We start from the raw sequence: 17,288 nt of genomic DNA, 5'->3' as shown, positions 1-17,288 counted from the left end.
TTTCATTCCTAAATTTATCTTTAAGTGAAATTTGTATGTAAGTCAGAACAGTTAGGTAGTTTGCATCTGTCATGGATTGAATTATGTCCCCCCCAAAATGTGTGTATCAGCTTGGCTGGGCCACAATTCCCAGTATTGTGTGATTTTCCTATATGTTGTAAATCCTTCCTGTATGATGTGAATGAGGGAGGATGGGCCGAAGTTGTGTTAGTATAACAGGACTCAATCTACAAGATTGGATTGTGTCCTGAGGCAATCTCTTGAGATATAAAAGAGAGAAGGGAGCAGAGAGACAGGGGGAACTCATACCACCAAGAAAGCAGTGCCAGGAGCAGAGTGTGTCCTTTGGACCCAGGGTCCCTGTACGGAGAAGCTCCTAGTCTGGGAGAACATTGATGAAAAGGCCAACAGAGAGAGAAAGGCTTTTCCTGGAGCTGACATCCTGAATTTAGACTTCTAGCCTACTTTGCTATAAGGAAATAAACTTCTCTTTGTTAAAACCATCCATTTGTGGTATTTCTGTTATAGCAGCACTAGATAACTAAGACAGCATCTAACATTCCAAGCCATAGTGACCCTATAGGACAGAGAACAACTGCTCTGTAGAGTTTCCATGGAGCAGCTGGTGGATTCAAACTGCCAACCTTTTGGTTAGCAGCTGATGTCTTAACCAGTGCACCACCAGGGCTCCATTAGTTACTCAAATGTTTGTTTTAGTACATAGTATATAGTGTACCTTTCTACACATAAAAAACATTAAAGAAACACTTCCAGATACACTAAAACATCTTTAACATAATAATATAGTAATAATAATGTTTTGATGTGTGCCTCAAAGTACTGCTCATTTGTTATTACAAACCACTGTATGTGCCTCGAATTTTTGAAAATATAATAGGCTTTACAGTGGTTGGTTCATAACTATGGGTTGTACGTAAGTTACAGGGCTTTGAACCAGTTAGAACTGGTTCAGTCATGGCCAACAAAGTGAAACTGGAAGTAACCCAAATTTTTTAAATTTGGGTGATCTGGAACCCTAACTGGAACAGGAAAATCTACAGGGGTGAAGCCCTGGAATGAGAGACTCGGAAGAGGGGTAGTGAGCCCTTTCAGGAGCTTAATGTGTGAAATTGGATTATTGCCAGGACTGAGGAAAGCCACACACATTCAAAGCAGCGTGGTCAGCTGCCATCTTTGAGCATGGTACTGCTGTTTCTGACACTGCCCAAAATCTGACGGGCAAGAGATTTGGTTACTATGCAAAGCATACGCTACTCTTGTTTTCCAAGAGAGAGATTAAGTTTCTAACAGGGCTTCGACCTGTAATTTCTCACATTCTGGTTATGGTGCCGGTTCACCCAACTTTGAAAAATTCACGTCTGTTCTGGTGTCCCTTCCTTGGCCATGATTGAACCAGGAAAAACCAGTTTAAAGCCCTGGTAAATTGGACGTTCATAACCTGGAGACTACCTGAAGCTGTCTTAGTTTTCTAATGCTGCTATAACAAAGGAGTCTGGGTGGCACAGTGGCTAAGAGCTGGGCTGCTAACCAAAAGGTCAGAAGCTCAAGTCCACCAGCCATTCCTTGAAAACTCTATGGGGCAGTTCTACTCTGTCCTATAGGGTCACTATGAGTCAGAATCAACCTGATGGCAATGGGTTTGAGGGTTTTGTTGTTTTTTTTTGCAACGGCTCTTATTTCTCTAGGATATATTCCTAGGAGTGAGATTGCATTTTGTAGTGCCTTTTTTTTTTTTTTTTTTTGGTTTGTTATAACAGATATACCACAAGTGGGTGGCTTCAAAGAACAGAAATTTATTTTTGGAGAGTTTAGGAGACTGGAAGTCCCAATTCAGGGCGCCGGCTCTCGGGGAGGCCTTTCTCTTTGTGTCAGCTCTGAGCGAAGGTCCTTGTCTCTTTTCAACTTCTGTTCCTTGGTTCTTTGGCCAGCTTCATGTGCTGTGTCTTCCCCTCCATTTGTGCTAGATTCTCTGTGCCTAATCTGCTCTTTTTATATCTCAAAGGTAATTGGCTTAAGATACACCCTATACTGATATGGCCTCATTAACATAAAAAAGAAAACTATTCTCAAATGGGATTACATCCACAAGTATAGAGATTAGGATTGTAAAAGAAAAATTAAGTTTCTTACAGATTTCAGACTTGCTGCAACCTCTGAGAGTAATAGTCCGCAAATCATTACCCTGACTTGCTTTAACCTTAGGACTCAAAAATGCAGAAGTTTTCCACAACACATAGAACTTTGTATTAGGTGGTTGATTAGTAAAATATTTCAAGTAAGAAGTAGTTTTTTCTTATAAAGATAATTGTTTAATGGCGAAAGTGGTTCACTTGATCAAACATGAATCGCTCTCCCAAGAGAGATATGTAACTTCTTGTTCTGTACCTAGTTATTTATAACTTACATCTGTACTGACTTGCTTATAAAAAAACCTATGCAAAACCCTCTCTTTGGGAGCATTCTCAGTTTTGAGTGGAAAGTGCTTCCCCGGTTTGCAAATTGTGGTAAGAATAAGCTCCAATCATTTTCTTAAAATTTAACCCAATCTCAGAACTCAAATTCTTGTAAAAAGACCAGACTTAATGATTTGATTGAGACTGTAGGGACCCCGGAAGACATGGCCCCCAGAAGTTCTGTTAGCCCAAAACTAAAACCATTCCGGAGGCTGGCTCTTCAGTCAAAGATTAGACTGGACTATGCGACATAAAATGATACTCATGAAGAGTGTGCTTCTTAGGTCAAGTAGATACATGAGACTAAATGGGCAGCTCCTGTCCAGAGACAAGATGAGAAGGCAGAGAGGATCAGGAGCTGGTTGAATGGACACAGGAAATCCGGGGTAGAAAGGAGGAGTGTGTTATCACAGGATAGGAAGAGTAACTAGGGTCACATAACAATGTAAGTATAAATTTTTGTATGAGAGACTAACTTGAATTATAAATTTTCACTTAAAGCACAACAATTAAAAAAAGAAAAAAGAAATAAATAATACAAAATGGCATCTAAAAAAAATTTAGAATGGGTCACATAAACCAGAGACTTCATCAGCCTGAGACCAGAAGAACTAGATGGTGCCCAGCTATGACCAATGAACGTCCTGACAGGGAACACAACAGAGAGTATCTGATGGAGCAGTAGAACGATGGGATGCAGAACTCAAATACTAGTAAGAAGACCAGACTTAATGGTCTGACTAAGACTGGAGGCACCCCAGAAAGCATGGCCCCTGGTCTCTCCATCACCCCAGAACTAAAACAATTTCCGAGGCCAACTCTTCAGACAGGGATTGGACTGGACTGTGGGACATAAAGTGATACTCGTGAAGAATGTGCCTCTTAGACAAGTAGATATAAGACACCAAAAGGGCGGCTTCTGTTAGAGGGGAAGGCAGAGAGAGTAAGGAGCTGGTTGAATGTTGATGGGGAACCAGGGGCAGAGGGGAGGAGTGTGCTGTCGCAGAATGGGGTGAGCGGTTGGGGCCTCATAACAATGTATATTAAAAAAAAAAAATTCTGTATGGGAGACTAAATGTAACCTTCATTTAATTACATCAATTAAAAAATTAATTAATTAATTAATTAACTCAATATTAATTTCGACAAGATTTACAATACATATTTCAGGGGGACACAGTTCAATCCATAACAGTAGCTAAGATTCATTTTGAACAGCAAGAAGAGAAAAGTAAAGCTTTTTTTTTTCTGCTCACACCCTATCACATGAGATTAATGAGAAATTGCTATCCACACCATTTTATATTAGTATCATGTTTTGTTCTCGTTAAAGTACCACCCCCTTTTTTATCTTCTCAGTGAGCCCATAGAGGGGGTACATGGGGTTGGGAGCACTATCCCCACTCCACACATCAAAAACTGAGACCCAAAGATGAGACATTCCCAAGGCTACAATAAACTAGTGGCTGAACTGAGACCTAAATCTCCTGACTTCTTGTCTAAAGGATGTCCCACAACCTTTACTTATCTCCCCATACAGATCCAACCTGTGAAAATAAAATCAACTCCTACCAATAGATTCACTGCCAAAATGATAATGTTATGGATTGAATTGTGTTCCCCAAAAATATGTGTTGGAATTCTAACCCCTATATCTGTGGATGTAATCCTTTGGAAATAGGGTTTTCTTTGTTATGTTAATTAGATCGTACTCAGATAGGGTGGTGTGGTGAAATGAGTTCCTTTATGTGGTCTTCTGCCTTGGTTCTTTGGAAAAACTGCTTGAGAGATTTTTCCCCTAAACCCTGAGGAGTTACTTTGGCCTAGTTTTCTACCCCAGAAGTTTTGTTACTTTTGTCCAGGTTGATTGACATTTTCTGGGCAAGCTGTGAACAACTTGGCACCTTTCAGGGATTGGTCAATACACCCATGTCAATGAAATGACTATAGACGATGCAAATGAAGTGACTATAGCCTACTATGCAGATGAATTATCTGAGGCCTACTGAGAGGAGATTGGTCAGTTTGTGGCCCCATTGGAAGGTGCCATTCCTTGAAATTGACACGGAGTTGTGTGTATACATGCAGCCAGCCCCACAGAGGTTTTCCAGACAGAAAAAGCAGGAATAGAAGCAGCAGAAGAAAGAAAGAAGAGAGAAGAAGCAGAAAGAGAGGAGGCAAGGAACCTCCTAAAAGGGCTGTAACACAGGTCAAGGGCTGTAACACTGAAGACAGCGAGAGGCCCTGAAGGGGCCCTGTGGCAGAGTCAGTGGTGACAGATGGCAGAGCCAAGAGGAGCCTGTCCTTAAGAGGCTGAGGGAACTGAGAGGAGGGCTGTGTGGCTGAAAGGATCTGAGACAGCTGTCCTGCACTGAAGAAGGGAGACTTTGCCTACATGATTCCTGTCATGGTTTGAATTATGTCCCCCAAAAAATGTGTGTATCAATTTGGCTGGGCCATGATTCTCAGAATTGTGTAGTTGGCCTCCATTTTGTGATTGTAATTTTATGTTAAAGAGGATTAGGGTGGGATTGTAACACCACCTTTACCCAGGTCACATCCCTGATCCAATGTAAAGGGAGTTTCCCTGGGGTGTGGCCTGCACCGCCATTTATCTCACAAGAGATGAAAGGAAAGGGAAGCAAGCAGAGAGTTGGGGACCTCATACCACCAAGAAAGCAGTGCCAGGAGCAGAGCGCGTCCTTTGGACCTGGGGTCCCTGTGTGGAGAAGCTCCTAGTTTAGGGGAACAGCGATGAGAAGAAGGCTGACAGAGAGAAAGCCTTCCCCTGCAGCTGACGCCTTGAATTCGGACTTTTAGCCTACTTTACTGTGAAGAAATAAATTTCTCTTTGTTAAAGCCATCCACTTGTGGTATTTCTGTTGTAGCAGCACTAGATGACTAAGACACTTCCTGATCCTGATTTGTAGTCTGTTGATCCTGATCCCGAGTTATACCCTGTTACTTCCTTAATAAACAACTTAACTGTAAGTATGATCCATGAGTTCTGTGCGGCCATTGCAATGGATTATCAAACCCAGAAGAGAAGAGCACCATGGGAGGGTTGGCTGGGGTCAGAACTGGTAAAAATTTTGGAGAGTGAAGATATGTCTGATCTTCACCTAATGGGAATCAGCTTTGGGCTGATCCTAGTCATTATGCCCCCTGAAGTTAGGCAGGTTCTGATGCTACTATAACCATCGTTTTACAGGTGAGTTCTAAATCTAATCACTTCTGAATTATAAAAAGAGCAGATTATATACAGACACACACAGGCATAAATTTTATGCCTATTCCCAAGAAAGCTGATCCAACCAAATGTGGAAATTATCGAACAATATCATTAATATCACACTCAAGTAAAATTTTGCTGAAGATCATTCAAAAGCGGCTGAATCTGTATATCCACAGGAAACTGCCAGAATTCAGGCCGGATTCAGAAGAGGACATGGAACCAGGGATATCATCGCTGATATCAGATGGATCCTGGCTGAAAGCAGAGTGTCTTAGTCATCTAGTGCTGCTCTAACAGAAATAACCAAAAGTGGATGGCTTTAACAAAGAGAAGTTTGTTTTCTCACAGTCCAGAAGGCTACAAGTCCAAATTCAGGGCATCAGCTCCAGGAAAACGCTTTCTCCGTCGGCTCTGGAGGAAGGTCCATGTCATCAATCTTCCTATGGTCTGGGAGCTTTTCTGTGCAGGAACTTCATGTCCGAAGGACACCTTCTGCTCCCAGCACTGCTTTCTTGGTGGTATGAGATTCCCATGTGTCTCTGCTTGCTTCTCTCTTTTATATCTCAAAAGAGATTGGCTTAAGACACTATCTAGTTTTGTAGACCTTATCAATATAACTGCCACTAATCCATCTTATTACATCATAGTGATAGAGTTTACAACACATTAGGAAATCACATCAGATTACAAAATGGTACACAATTATGCAATACTGGGAATCATGACCTAGACAAGTTGACAGATATTTTTGGGGGACACAACTCAATCCATGACACAGAGAATACCAGAAAGATGTTTACCTGCATTTTATTGACTATGCTAAGGCATTTGACTGTGTGGTTCATAACAAATTATGGATAACATCGCAAAGAATGGGAATTCCAGAACACTTAATTGTGCTCATGAGGAACCTGTACACATAGATCAAGAGGCAGTTATTGGGACAGAACAAGGGGATACTGCGTGGTTTAAAGTCAGAAAAGTGTGCGTCGGGGCTGTATCCTTTCTCCATACATATTCAGTCTCTATGCTGAGCAAATAATCTTAGAAGCTGGACTATATGAAGAAGAATGGGGTATCAGGATTACAGGAAGACTCATTAACAACCTGCGTTATGCAAATGACGCAACTTTGCTTGCTGAAAATGAAGAGGACTTGAAGCACTTACTGATGAAGATCAAAGGCCACAGCCTTCAGTATGGATTACACCTCAACATAAAGAAAACAAAAATTGTCACAACTGGACCAATAAGCAATAAATGGAGATAAAGATTGAAGTTGTCAAGGATTTCATTTTACTTGGATCCATAATCAATACCCATGGAAGCAGCAGTCAAGAAATCAAAAGACGCAATGCATTGGGCAAATCGGCTGCAAAAGACCTCTTTGAAGTATTGAAAAGAAAAAATATCACCTTGAGGACTAAGGTGCACCTGACCCAAGCCATGGTGCTTTCAATTGCCTCGTATGCATGTGAAAGCTGGACAACGAATAAGGGAGACCGAAGAAGAATTGATGCCTTTGAATTGCGGTATTGGGGAAGTATGTTGAATATACCATGGACTGCCAAAAGAATGAACAAATCTGTCTCAGAAGTACAACCAGAATGCTCTTTAGAAGCAAGGATGGCAAGACTACATCTTACATACTTTGGACATGTTTTAAGGAGAGATCAGTCCCTGGAGAAGGACATCATGCTTGGTAAAGTACAGGGTCGGCGAAAAAGAGGAAGACCCTCAATGAAATGGATTAACACAGTGGCTGCAACAATGGGCTCAAGCATAACAACAATTGTGAGGATGGCATAGGCCTGGGTAGTGTTTTATTCTGTTGTTCATGGGGTCACTATGAGTCGGAACCAACTCAACGGCACCTAACAACAACAACAACACACACAGGGAAGACGGATGCTATGTGAGGATCATCTATAAGCCAAGGAACAAAGGAATGCCAAAGGACTGACAGAGAAGAAATTGATATTGACCCTGATTTGGACTTTTAGCATTCAGAACTGTAAGAAATAAATTTCTGTTTTTAAAGCCACCTATTTGTGATATTTCTGTTACAGCAGCACAAAGTGACTAAGACAGATGGACCCATAAACAGACCTGGCGAGAAGTAAAAACAATCTGGATGTCTGCCCCACCCACTAACAGAGCTGGCCAGTGTCTGACTGTGGGCTGTGGACTGCAATGAGAACAGAAGCTCACCGTAATGGTCAGCTTTATGTATCAGTTTGGCTAGGTTACTGTCATGAATTGAACTGTGTCCCCAAAAAATATCTGTCAACTTGGCTGGGTCATGATTCTCAGTATTGTATGATTGTGTACCATTTTGTAAATCTGATGTGATTTTGTTATGTGTTGTAAACTCTATCACTATGGTGAAGTTATAATTATGAGGTCTACAAGATTAGATAGTGTCTTAAGCCAATCTCTTTTGAGATATAAAAGAGAGAAGTGAGCAGAGACACATGGGGACCTCATACCACCAACAAAGCAGTGCTGAGAGCAGAGTGTGTCCTTTGGACCTGAGGTTCCTATGCTGAGATGCTCCCAGACCAAAGGAAGAATGATGCATCACAAAGATCTTCCTCCAGAGCAGAGAGAAAGCCTTCTCCTGGAGCTGGCACCCTGAATTTGGACTTGTAGACTACTAGACTGTGACAGGATAAACTTCTCTTTGTTGAGACTATCCACTTGTGGTATTTCTGTTATAGCAGAACTAGATGACTAAGACAGAATTTGGTACCGAGAGAGTCAGGTGCTGCTCTAATGGATACCTAAAATGTGGAAGTGGTTTTGAAACTGTGAATGGATAGAAGTGCAGCAGCAGCAGAGGACCAGCAGCAGAGAACCTGGAGCAGCAGAGAAGGGGCAGCGGCAGAGAACCAGCAGCAGCAGAGCCAGGAGACCCGTGCGAGACAGCACTGGAACTGACCCATGGAGCGAGAGAGCTGAGTGCCTGTGTGCCGGAGGCTTCCTGGCAGAGTGGGGTGTCTCCAGGCACTTATCGGTGGAGTTAGGCTTGCTGACCCACAGAGCGAGGGAGCTGAGTGCCTGTGCGCAAGAGGCTTCCTGGAGGAATGGGGTGCCTCTGGGAGATACCAAGCTTTGGAACACTTGCCCCAGCAGGGCAGATGCGGGCATGAGGCCCAAGGGCCAAGAGGCCACAGAAAGCAGAAGCTGAACAGACAAGGAACACGAAGCGGAGCTGCCTCAGTCTCAAAAGGTATGGCCATGACCTCAGGGATTTCAAAGTGTGGAGCAATGGCCTCTGGTGTTTCTAAGGGTGGAGTTGTCACTCCAATGGACTAGGAGAATGGTGCGCCTAAAGCCAAGGGAGCAGAGTTGCCATCCCAGTGGGCCTGGAGGGCGGAGCTGAAGCCCAGGGCCAAGGGGCATCCACTCAGAATCCAGAGACTGTGGCCAATACCTAGAGTATGGATGGCAGAGCTTTTGTGTAAATTATCTCAGAGAACGGAAGATTATTTTCAAAGCCTTGAGGGCTAATGTAATGTGTTCTGCTGACTTGCTTGGTGCCTGTTATCCCTTCTTCTCCAGTTTCTCCCATTTGTAATGGAAAAGTCTAGCTTGTGCCTGTTCTGCCATTGTACCTTTGGAAGCAGATGACTTGTATTCTAGATTTCACAGATGAAGAGGAATTTTTGGATTTTGGACTTGGAGTTAAGACTTTTGCTGTGATATGATGAGATGAATATGTTTTGCATGTTGCAAGGACAAGAATTTTGGGGGGCCAAAGGGTGGAGTGTCATGGATTGAATTGTGTCCCCCAAAAATATCTGTCAACTTGGCTGGTTCATGATTCTCAGTATTGTATGATTGTGTACCATTCTGTAAATCTGATGTGATTTTGTTATGTGTTGTAAACTATCACTATGATGAGGTTATACTGAATGAGGTCTACAAGATTAGATAGTGTCTTAATTCAATCTCTTTTGAGATATAAAGGAGAGAAGTGAGCAGAGACACATGGGGACTTCCTACCACCAAGAAAGCAGTGCTGGGAGCATAGTGCATCCTTTGGACCTGAGGTTCTTATGCTGAGATGCTCCCAGACCAAAGGAAGACTGACGCATCACAAGGACCTTCCTCCAGAGCAGACAGAGAGAGAAAGCCTTCTTCTGGAGCTGACACCCTGAATTTGGACTTGTAGCCTACTAGGCTGTGACAGGATAAACTTCTCTTTGTTGAGACTAACCACTTGTGGTATTTCTGTTATAGCGGCACTAGATGACTAAGACAGCTATAGACCCTAGTTATTCAATCAAACACTAATCCAGGGCACTGGAGGCCAAGAAGGCATAGTAGTCAGACACTTCCTGTGGTCCCTCTTACAACAAAGACCCAAAAAACAAGTGAATCAATTATATATGACAATCTATGAGCCCTGAACATAAAGACAAAGTCGAGGAATCAGACTGAACAGCAGGGGGACAGAGAGACAGTTCAGAAGCAGCAAGGAGTTGCCAGACCTGACCTGGCAGGAACCAGCACCCTGCAGGTTAGATGGGCTAGTGCTAGCAGTGAGGCAAGCAGTGGCGTTCGGGATGCGTTTTCCACATCAGGAGAGACTAAGTGGTGTACAGTCGGCTCAAACCTCCAGAACCAGCGAGAAACGGTGCTCATCTGGTGAAAGATAAGTACAAGCGTCTAACCTACCGCATGGATCAAAAACAAACAAACAAACAAAAAAACCCTCCTTTTGGGAAATATCTCTTCTCATTTACCTGCTCCCTCCCTGCTCTGCTCTGGGTCCTAGGTCTGGCTTCAGAGATTGCGCTTCCTGGGCTGGAAGTAGGACTCATCACAAGCCCTGAGCCATTCTCCCAGCTTTGGAGAGGGAACAAATTAACAAACAGGAAAAATAATCTGCCAGCTTCCCTAAGCTGGAAGCTCAGGGCAGGCACAGTTCCTTTGCCTAGGCACAGGCATAAGGGGTCCACAGACTTTGAATGCCTTCCACCTTTGCGAAGACCTGTGTAGGTCCATTTCAACAGTGTAGGCTCTCTTTAGCACAGTATACCAGGGTATATATCTGAAGCCTATTTTCATCTGTATCTGCTATAAGGGGGAGTGGCATGTTCATAATATTTGACAGCGCCTTACCCATTAAGCTGGGTCCTCACTCACCCACATCAGGGGCCTGAGGACTGGTGGCTCCACCCGTGCCACCAAGCCACCTGCTACAGGGGTCCAAAAATAAGTGGTGACTCCCAGTTATTACAGCCAACCTCATTGGGTGCTCATAGTCCGGCTGTAAACCCACCTACCTACGCGCTCCAGGGAACAAGGACACACTTTCCACCCAGACACTCAGGGGCAGCAGTCAGCCCCCTGCCTTGATCAGCACATGACCTCCTACTACAACCAGATACCTGTGCCTACTCCAATTACCCCTGCCCATCTATGACTGCAGATGAGAGCCTGCACCATACGGTCAGTGACCGACAACCTGGACACCTGAGCTGAATCCACACAAGAAAAGTAAATGGACTCTTGGGCTCACGTACCTAGTAACAGCTCTCTCCACGTGGAGACAGGACGTGAGAGCTTCAAAGACACCAATAATCAAACTAGCTCACACGAGGAGCCTATTTGGGCATATCAAAACAAAACGAAACAAGAATCTACAACACAGTAAGCAAACATAAAATAAATAAATATAACAACTTATTGATGGCTCAGAGACAACGGTCAATATCAAATCACATAAACAGGCAGACCATGATGGCTTCAGCAAGTTACCAAAATAAAGAATCAAAAAACCTTCCAGAGGAAGAGAACTTCTTGAAATTACTGGAGGTAGAATCCGAAAGACTAATATACAGAACTCTTCAAGAAATCAGGGAGGAGATAGGCAAAACGCAGAACAAGCAAAGGAACACACAAAGCAATAGAGGAACTTAAGAGAATAATGACAAATTTAACAGGCCACAAGAATCCACAGAGAGACTGCAATCAGAAATCCAAAAGATTAACAATAAAATTTCAGAATTAGACAACTCAATAGAAAGTCATAGGAGCAGAATTGAGGCAATGGTTGTCACAATTAGTGGGACTGATGATAAAGCACCTGACACCAACTTACTTGAGGAAAAATCAGACTAAATAATTTTTAAAAATGAAGAAACCCTAAGAATTATGTGGAAGCCTATCAAGAGGAATAACCTATGAGTGATTGGAGTACCAGAATAGGGGGGATACCAGAGAATACAGGGAGAATTGTTGAAGATCTTTTGGCAGAAAACTTCCCTAATATTGTGAAAGATGAGAAGATATCTATCCAAGAAGCTCATCAAACCCCACACAAGGTAGATCTCAAAAGAAAGTCACCAAGACATATTAGAATCAAACTTGCCAAAACCAAAGATGAAGAGAGAATTTTAAGAGCAGCTAGGGATAAACAAAAAGTCACCTACACAGGAGGATCAATAAGACTAAGCTCTGACTACTCAGCAGAAACCATGCAGGCAAGAAGGCAATGGGATGACATATATAAAGCCTTGAAAGAAAAAAATTGCCAGCCAAGAATTATATATCCAGCAATACTGTCTTTCAAATATGATGGTGAAATTAGGGCATTTCCAAACAAACAGAAGTTTAAGAAATTTTTAAAAACCAAACCAAAATTACAAGAAATACTAAAGGGAGTCCTCCGGTTAGAAAATCAATAACATCAGATAACAACCCAAGTCTAGAACACATGACAGAGCAACCAGATATCAACCCAGATAGGGAAGTCACAAAAATAAATCAAAGCTAAAACACTGAAAATAACGAAAAGAGATGTCAACATGTAAAAGATGACCACAATAAAATGAAAAAGAGGGACTAAAAAATGTAGTCATAGATCTTTCATATGGAGAGGAAGTCAAGGCGATATAAAGAAATAAAAGAGTGTTTTAAACTTAGAAAAACAGGGGTAAATATTAAGGTAACCACAAAAGAAACTAATAATCCCACACATCAAAATAAAAAATAAGAAAAACATAAAGACTCAACAAGTACCAAATCAACAATAACGAGAAAGACAAAAACAAAATACACAAAGAAAAATGACTCAGCACAGAAAATTAAGTGGAACAGAGAAACTGTCAACAACACAAAAAAAGACACCAAAATGACAGCACTAAACTCACACCTGTCAATAATTACACTGAATGTAAATGGCCTAAATGCACCAATAAAGAGACAGAGTGGCAGAATGGATAAAAAAAACACGATCCATCTATATGCTGCCTACTAGAGACACACTTTAGACTTAAAGACACAAACTAAAACTCCAAGGATGGAAAAAAATATATCAAGCAAACAACACTCAGAGGAGCAGGAGTGGTGATATTAATCTCTGACAAAATAGACTTTAAAGCAAAATCCACCACAAAGGATAAGGAAGGACACTATATAATGATTAAAGGGTCAAACATTAATCTAGGTATTGCTGTGAAGGTATTCTGTAGATGTGATTAACATTCATAATCAGTTGACCTCAAGTAAAGAACATTATTTTAGATCATCTGGGTGGGCCTTATTCAATCAGCTGAAAGGCCTTAAGAGCAGAACTGAAGCTTCTCTGAAGACGAAATCCTGCCCGTGGACAGTGCCTTCAGCCCATGACCAAGAGTTCCAGCTTGCCCTTCCTGATGCCCTGGCCTGTGAAATTTGAACTTGCCTAGCCAATCAGTAAGCCAATTCCTTGCAATAAATCCTGTCTTGGTCATCTAGTGCTGCTCTAACAGATATACCACAAGTGGATGGCTTTTAACAAGAGAAATTTATTCTCTCATAGTCTGGTAAGCTACAAGTCCAAATTCAGGGCATCAGCTCCAGGAGAAGGCTTTCTCTCTCTGTCGGCTCTGGAGGAAAGTCCTTGTGATGCATCAGTCTTCCCTTGGTCTGGGAGCATCTCAGGTCCAAAGGACACACTCTGCTCCCAGCACTGCTTTCTTGGTGGTGTGAGGTTCCCATGTGTCTCTGCTTGTTTCTCTCTTTTATATCTCAAAAGAGATTGAATTAAGACACTATCTAATTTTGTAAAACTCATCAGCATAACCTCATCACAGTGATAGAATTTACAACACATAAGGAGATCACAACTAACGTCATCATAGTGATAGAGTTTACAATACACGAGGAAATCACATTAGATTACACAATCATACAATACTGGGAATCATGACCTAGCCAAGATGTTACACACATTTTTGGGGGGACACAGTTCAATCCATGACAAATCCCTTCATATATATATGAAGGGCAGGGAGAGAGCTACTGGAAAATACAGTGGGCTGGACTGCAGAGGGCCTCATGGGGCAGACCTGGGGGCCTTTACCTACTTTTCCACTGGAGCTGGGGCCCCCAGGGGTCTCTTGATGTCAACCAGGTTCCACAGACCTCCTGTCACTGCCAATAGAGAGGCCCCCTGCTGTTACGACCCAGACTGTGTCTCCAGGGCAGATAAAGAGTGTGCTTCCCAGGGAGCCCAAACAGCCTCTGCACACTCCAGACTGAAATGAAACAACAGAATGTATGTCTGACCTTCAAGAAGGACCAGCCTAAGGTGGTGCCTACATGGCAACCCTTTGCTGGGGTCAAGCTGGAGCCTTCCAGGACCTCCCTCCCACACCAAGTTCAGCTCCTGGGGCACCCTATCCAGGGTTCTCCAGGCTGAAAGGCCTTTGGACTCTTCAAAATCCCCCATGCTGTTCTGTTTTTACTTGTTACTCTCCCAACCCCCACTTCCAACCAGGCAATGAGTTTACTGAGGCCCAGAAAGGCATCTGGGTCAGAGCCAGGGCCAGGCTGCAAAGGGCTGCAAATAAAAGTTGCTGAGTTAGACTGAACAAAGACCACTGCTTAAATGCCACACTCATCACTAGGTAAAAACCCATTGCCATCTAATCGATTCTGACTCATAGTGACCTCACTAGGTAAGAGCAGAGTGATTAGGCTGCTTGGCTTGAGCACAGGTCAAGGATAATTAGAGGGATGGAAACTATAGAGACAGAGAACACCTAGGGAAGGAGAGAGAGGAAGATTCTAGGATAAACTCACCCCTCCAAGGTTTCAGCTCAGCCTGAGGCAGAATGGGAATTAGAAGGTGAACCAAGGAAGCAGTTTCCTGGGTAATCTACTGAGAGGAGGGAAGGAGGGATAGTCCTAGAGGGCGGGACAAATTCAGTGGCAGGGAGGAGAAGGCTGGCCAGGGACCAGCTGGACATTAATGGGAAACCAGAAAGTCTTGGAGTAAAATCGGCCAGGCAGAGGTCTGGCAGTCCAAGTGTGCCAACTGCCCTGAAGCCTCACTCCTGGGCCCCACCAGGGAGAAAGACCAGAGCAGGGGGAGGAGCACAGGGATGGGAGGTGACCGAAGACACCTGAGGAGGTGGCTTTGCTAACTAGGTTGGTGTCTGCTCAAATGTCCCAGGAAAGGGATCTGGTTAGCTGGGGAAGGGGGGGCAAAAGCCAGACCCAGCTGGGGCTCACAGGACAGGTGGACCGAAGGAAAGGTTGAGGGCCCTGGGAGGTTCCTGAAACCCTGATCTTCTCTCTGCTGGTCATCCCTACTCCCAAACAGCCCTGCTCTGAGGGCAGGCACAGAGCCATCTTCCTTCGGCTTCCCTTCTTCACTTCAGACCTCACAGATATAGGTTGGACCCTCCTGCTGTGTAGATTCCAGGGTCCCCAGGAAAATTGTGGGTGGGCTTTGTCTTCAAATTCTCCTTCCCCACCTCATCTATCAGCATCTAGTGCCCTGCTAGCCCATACAATGTCTTTGTGTAAATTAGAAAACAGCTCCCCTTCCAGGCAGAAGGCTTGGCCAATGGATGTGGGGCCTTCCTGTAAAATTATAAAATGGAACAGGATCCATACTTCACACAATACACAAAAACTAAAAATCAAAATGGATCAAAGACCTAAATATAAAACCTAAAAGAATAAAGATCATGGAAGAAAAAATAGGGACTACACTAGAGGCCCTAATACATGGCATAAATACAATACAAACTATAACTAACATGCACAAACACAAGAAGACATGCTAGATAACTGGGAGCTCCTCAAAATTAAACACTTATGCTTCTGTCTTAGTCATCTAGTGTTGCTATAACGAAATACCACAAGTGGATGGCTGTAACAAAGAGAAATTTATTCTCTCACAGTCTAGGAGGCCAGAAGTCTGAATTCAGGGTGCCAGCTCCAGGGGAAGGCTTTCTCTCTCTATCGGCTCTGGGGAAAGGTCTTGTCATCAATCTTCCCAAGTCAACAGCTTCTCAGCACAAGGACCATGGGTCCAAAGGATCTGCTATTTTCCTGGCTTTTGTTTCTTGGTGGATGAGGTCCCCATGTCTCTCTACTCGCTTCTCTCTCTTATATCTGAAACGAGGTTGACTTAAAACACAACCTAATTGTCATGGATTGAATTATGTCCCCCAAAAAATATGTGTATCAATTTTGCTGGCCATGATTCCCAGTATTATGTGGTTGGCCTCCATTTTGTGATTGTAATTTTATGTTAAAGAGGATTAAGGTGGGATTTTAACACCCTTACTAAGGTCACATCCCTGAGCCAATATAAAGGGAATTTCCCTGGGGTGTGGCCTACACCACCTTTTATCTTACAAGAGATAAAAGGAAAGGGAAGCAAGCAGAGAGGGGACCTCATACCACCAAGAAAGCAGCACCAGGAGCAGAGTGCATTCTTTGGACTTAGGGTCCCTGTGCCTGAGAAGCTTCTCAGCCAGGGGAAGATTGATGAAAAGGACCATCATCCGGAGCAGACAGAGAGAGAAAGCCTTCCCCTGGAGTTGACGCCCAGAATTTGGACTTTTAGCCTACTTTATCATAAGGAAATAAATTTCTCTTTGTTAAAGCCATCCACTTGTGGTATTTCTGTTACAGCAGCACTAGATAACTAAGACACTAATCTAGTAGATTGAGTCCTGACTCATTAACATAACTGCCTCCAATCCTGCCTCATTAACATCATAGAGGTATGATTTATAACACTTAGGAATTCAATCAATTCAGTCCATAACACTCATCAAAAGACTTCACCAAAAGAGTAAAAAGAGAACCTACAGACTGGGAAAAAATTTTGGGCTACAACGTATCTGACAAGAGTCTAATCTCTAACACCTCAACAACATAAAGACAAATAATCCAATTAAAAAATGGGCAAAGGATATGAACAGACACTTCACCAAAAAGACATTCAGGTGGCTAACAGACACACGAGGAAATGCTCGCAATCATTAGCCATTAGAGAAATGTAAATCAAAACCACAATGAGATACCATCTCGCCCCCACCATTACTGGCACTAATCAAAAAAACAGAAAATAACAAATGTTGGAGAGGTCACGGGGAGATTGGAACTCTTAAGCACTGCTGGTGGGAATGTAAAATGGTACAACCACTATGGAAAACAATATGGCACCTCCTTAAAAAGCTGAGAATAGAAATACCATACAATCCAGCAATCCTGCTCCTAAGAATATATCCTAGAGAAATAAGAGGCATCACACGAATAGGCATGTGCACACCCATGTTCACT

The sequence above is a fragment of the Trichechus manatus genome, unplaced genomic scaffold (assembly GCF_000243295.1).
Source record: "Trichechus manatus latirostris isolate Lorelei unplaced genomic scaffold, TriManLat1.0 scaffold00113, whole genome shotgun sequence".
Lineage (NCBI taxonomy): Eukaryota > Metazoa > Chordata > Mammalia > Sirenia > Trichechidae > Trichechus > Trichechus manatus.
Note: the sequence above shows the minus strand (reverse complement) of the source record.